The sequence below is a fragment of the Ailuropoda melanoleuca genome, chromosome 2 (assembly GCF_002007445.2).
Source record: "Ailuropoda melanoleuca isolate Jingjing chromosome 2, ASM200744v2, whole genome shotgun sequence".
Lineage (NCBI taxonomy): Eukaryota > Metazoa > Chordata > Mammalia > Carnivora > Ursidae > Ailuropoda > Ailuropoda melanoleuca.
In genome coordinates, this window is record NC_048219.1 from 88,315,159 (window position 1) to 88,320,098 (window position 4,940).

At 44.3% G+C, this 4,940-nt stretch overlaps 1 protein-coding gene and 1 non-coding gene across 8 annotated transcripts in view; one reads left to right on the forward strand and one right to left on the reverse strand.

The window, feature by feature from the left end:
- PIP5K1A (phosphatidylinositol-4-phosphate 5-kinase type 1 alpha) overlaps nt 1–4,940 on the forward strand; it is a 42,121-nt gene that overhangs the window by 14,522 nt on the left and 22,659 nt on the right. The window lies entirely within an intron of this gene.
- LOC117801206 lies at nt 3,883–3,988 on the reverse strand. Its single transcript, XR_004623736.1, has one exon. It is a non-coding gene; the product is annotated as a U6 spliceosomal RNA (small nuclear RNA).

A 4,940-nucleotide genomic window follows, 5' to 3' on the forward strand; every position in this document is an offset into this window, starting at 1 on the left:
AGAGAGAGAGAGAGAGAGTGTGTGTGTAGTGTTTTGTATTGCAATAGAATATTCCAGAAAAGATATCTTAAGCATTCCACCACCGCCAGAACTGACATGATTGGACACAACACACATATTTCTTGAGTAGTGAAATTGTACCCCAGACACATATAAATGACATAGTAACAGAGCATTCTTTTAAGAAGAGCTGATTACTTCAAAGTTCTTGGTAGTAAAGCATATTGCCTTTGAACTTGTTCCCAGGTTTCTCCCCGACACCGCAAGAACTACCTTCCTTTCTCCCAATCTCATCTGCGTCACACGTAGACTTTCATATCTTAAGCATCCTGAGGCGTGCAGTGACTCTCCCTCCCCTCACCAATTGCTCGCTCTGAAGGTTGCCGGATGCTGAGGCCTTTAAGATAATGAATATGCATGCTGGAAAGGTCACTGTCAGGAAAAGGGAGCACTGTTTCCTCTTTTCATCTGGGGGAGGTGCCAGGGGAATTTTACCAAGGCTGAGTTTAGAAAACAACCAGGACTGTGCTAAAATCCTTCCTGGGTGACTCTTTGGCTGTTGGCAGTTTGAAGAATGCATTCTCTCTGTTTCTACCTCCCTCTCTCTGTGCCTGTTGGCTGGACTGTGGTCTCTGTCTCCATTCCTCTGTTTCTTTCTCTTGCTCTTCCCCACCCCACCCCACCCCACCCCACCCCACCCCACCCCTCTACCCTGCGGTGGCTGGGAGCTGGATCCCAGGATCCTGGGGTCATGACCTGAGCCGAAGGCAGACACTTAACCAACTGAACCACCCAGGTGCCCCAACAATATTCTGGTCTTAGCCATAGAGATGAATCTCATTTCCCTTAAACATTGGCTGGCTGGCATTAGCAAGCCCAGCGTGGCCATGCTGAGTTGGCCGTCCTGTCGTTTCTGTTTCTCTCCCCGCAACACACACTTCTTCCCCTGCCCTCTGCTCCTCTTCCTTTTTCTGTACTAATAGGAGAGAAAGCTTGATTATGAGGTGAACAGGTACGATGCTGTTGACTCTTCAGTCTCATGGACTTCTCCAGTAGACAGTTTCTCATAGGCAGAGACTTGGACCAAGTGGTCCAGCCTTAGCAGGTGGTATCTGGTTCCTTAAAATGTCACTCTGTTCTTCATTGGGTTTCTGGACCACCTGGGTGTTAACAGCAATATTGGTAAAACTCTAGGTGTTTTTCTCTTCCCTTCCATTCTGCTATGGTAGGTTGGAGCTCTGATTTGTGCCCCAGGAGGAAAACTTCAGGCAAGGAAGAGAGTAGTAAGTCTTGGGTCTTTGCTCTCCTCCTCCTCCTGTGTTACTTGGTCTGATTATCATTATGTTTTTCTTAAAGATTCTATTTAGAGAGTGAGGGCGCACATGCGTGTACGTGAGCAGAGGGAGGATCAGAGGGAGAAAGGATCCCAAGCAGACTCCATGCTGAGCGGGAGCCCCATGCAGGGCTCTGTCTCACAATCGTGAGATCATGACTTGAACTGACATCAAGGGTTGGAGGCTTATGGGGCGCCTGGGTGGCTCAGTCGGTTAAATGTCTGCCTTCTGCTTAGCTCATGATCGTAGGGTCCTGGGATCGAGTCCCACTTTGCGCTCCTTGCTCAGTGGGGAGCCTGCTTCTCCCTCTGCCTGCTCTGCCTGCCACTCCCCCTGCTTGTGTGCGTGTATGCGCACGCTCTCTCTCTGACAAATAAAATCTTAAAGAGTCAGAGGCTTAACCTGCTGAGCCACCCAGGTGCCCCTAATCATCATCATCATCATCATCATTATTATCATTATTATTTAGATCCCATTATCACTCTAACTGCATCAGCCATAGGGTCCTTGCGATTATTCCCAGCTTTACAGTTGCCGATAGCTAAGCAATTGGCACCAAAATTCCACTGAGTAAAGTCCCCTCACCCTGGTTCTGGGTACTTTGCAAGAGTGTAGCAGCCCTAGAGCTACAGGTTTGTGGGGTGAAACTAGGAACAGTAGCAAGTAGAACTTCTCAGGGAGATATGGGGCTTTCTTACTAACCCTGTGCCTTCAGATCACTTATCTGCCTTTTTCTCCTTCCATTGTTTAACTTTGTCTAGTGACTACTTGTGTACAGAGGGGGTTATTTTTTAGGTAAGACTGTCAGACTAGGACTGGATGTTGGCCCTTCTTGGTTCTGCCAGATACCTTCCAAACCTTTTCCTCTGTGGTGAAAAAAGAAGGGATAGGCCAAGCCCTGACCAAGGAGTCCAGAATTAGTGTTTGTCTTCTCAACCGAAAGCATACTGATTTTCTCTTTGAGAATCAGTGATTCTGTAGTTGCACGTGTGCACTTACGGGAGGGTGTGGGGGAGCAGCTGAGGGGTTTGGGAGCAGCCAAGTAATTTGAGATGCTAATTAAAATTCCTTGAAGGTCTATGTAATTGAACATTAAAACTTGCTGTGAGGCCAACTTCGCCCTTGCTTTAGAAATCACATTGAATATATTTGTATAGCATGTTATGGTCCATTTGATTTAGCTTATCTAATCTGTACATTGACTTTTTTTTTTTTTAAGATTTTGTTTATTTGAGAGAGAGCGAGAGAGAGCACAAGTGGAGGGGAGGGGCAGAGGGTGAGGGAAAAGCATACTTCCCGCTGAACAAGGAGCCTGATGAGGGCCCAGTCCCAGAATGCTGGGATCATGACCAGAGGTGAAGGAAGACACTTAACAGACTGAGCTACTCAGGTGCCCGCAAGACCTTTTTTAAAAATGATGTAGGCTCCACGAGAGCCCAGTGTGGGGCTTGAACAGACAACCGGGAGATCAAGATTTGAGCTGAGATCAAGAGTCAGATGCTTAACCGACTAAGCTGCCAGGTGCCACTACATAAACCTTTTTTTTTTTTTTTTTTAAGATTTTACTTACTTATTTGAGGGAGAGAACATGAGCAGGTGGGAGGGACAGGGGAAGAAGGAGAAGCAGACCCCCTGCTGAGCAGGGAGCCTGACACAGGACTCCATTCCAGAACCCTGGGATGATGACCTGAGCTGAAAGTAGANTCACCGAAGTGAGAGTATATCCTTGCTCCTCTAGGGTTTGTTTTGTTGTTGTTTTTGCTTCCCTAAGTCTTCTACGTTTTCTTTCTGCAGAGGAACTAGTATTCAGAGTTGCCATGGTTGGCTCTATATCATCTGTTGGCCCACTCAAAAATAAGTTATTTGAACCATTATTTTTTTCTGATGCAGCCTGTTTGTGATGGCTTCATGTCTTGCTTTTAGTACTGCAACATTAGCTAGTCGTTTAGGATGTTTCTTGGTCCAGGACCTATTAATGAATAGGAGTCCCAACTTAGTGCGATACAAAGACAGTGTCGCTGTTGGGGCTTCATCTTGATGCTTCCTTTTACCAGAGAAAACCTCTCAGAAAGAAGCCTGCTCAGATGAAGAAGCTTGATTATCCAGACTTGTTTTCTTTTCTTCTGTGGTGTTTTTTCCCTAAACTTTTAGTACAGAAATTTTCAGACATACCCAAAGTAGAAAGACCAGTATAAAGAACCTGCATGTGTCCATCACCTAGACTCAGCAGCAACATTTTACCAAGCTTGTTGCATCTATTCATCTTCATTTCCCCACGTCCACCTGCTGTAATTTTTTAAAGCAAACCCAGTCTTCGTCTGATTTCAGCATAAATGCTTCAGAATGTTATTTCTACAGATAAGGACTGTATTTTGGGGGGAAAGGGAGATAGGGACTTGTGACATAACCGCAGTAGTATCGTCACCTCTACAAAATTAGTAGTGGTTATTTAATTTCTCCTCTTGAGGCTCTTGTCTCAGAAATCTTTTAAACTACTATTTTTCTTTTTTTTTTGGTGTTTTTTTTCTTTCTCTTTTTCTTTTTTTTTTTTAACATGGAACGCTTCCTGAATTTGCGTATCGTCCTTGCGCAGGGGCCGTGCTCATCTTCTCTGTATCGTTCCAGTTTTAGGTATGTGCTGCCGAAGCGAGCACTACTTTACTAATTTTCTAATCAGCATCCAGACAAGTTTCATACATTATATTTGGAGAATATGTCTCTTAAGTACTTCATTTAATTGGTTCCCATACCCTGTACTATTGTTTTAAGGGTCAGATGAGCTGCATTTGTAAGCTTTTAAAGCGCTATACAAATAAAAATTTTGTCAGTGGAGAGAAATACCCTTTCTAAAAAGGTATCAGTTCAGTTTAGTCTTGTAGCCAGTATTAAGGAGAACTAGGACAATGTGGAGATGCCCAAGTGATGGCGAAAAATGTAGGAAAAATTTGTGAGCTCCTGCAGGTCAGGAACATAAAACTCTCTGTCCATAGTGCATATGCATTGTTCCTGACATGTAACAGATGATCAGTAGTTTTTGAATAATTGAATGAGGATGGGGAGCAGAAATAATTCAGCATTGAACTGGTACTGAGAGGTGTTAAAATTGAGCCAATAAGGAGAAGCCGAGCTGTCAGCCTCCATACCCACCCCCACTTTGGGTAGTGTGCTCTCTCTTTTGTAGCACATGCTACATTTCATGGTGTGGACTGATTATGTAGGCGTTTTAATAATCCTTCGGAGTTTTGGGTTAGATGGGAGAGGCAGGTCCCTGATTTCTCAGGAGAAAAGTTTTTCGCTGAGTAAAGTAAATTTTAACATTAGAACTCTGCCCTATACTGTTTCCCCATCCAAAAAGAGAATGATATATGTAGATTGTGGATGTGGATTATAAGATAATATATCCTTATCAGAGAATATATTATCCAAAGATACTAGAAAACCAACTTTTCTGCTGAACAGTATTGCGTTTTTTGTTTTTTTTTAAAGATTATTTATTTGAGGCGGCAAGGAAGGAGCTGGGAGGGAGGGGCAGACAGAGAGGGAGAAGCAAGCTCCCCACTGAGCAGAGTGCCTGAGGGGCGCACACATACACACACACACACCCCA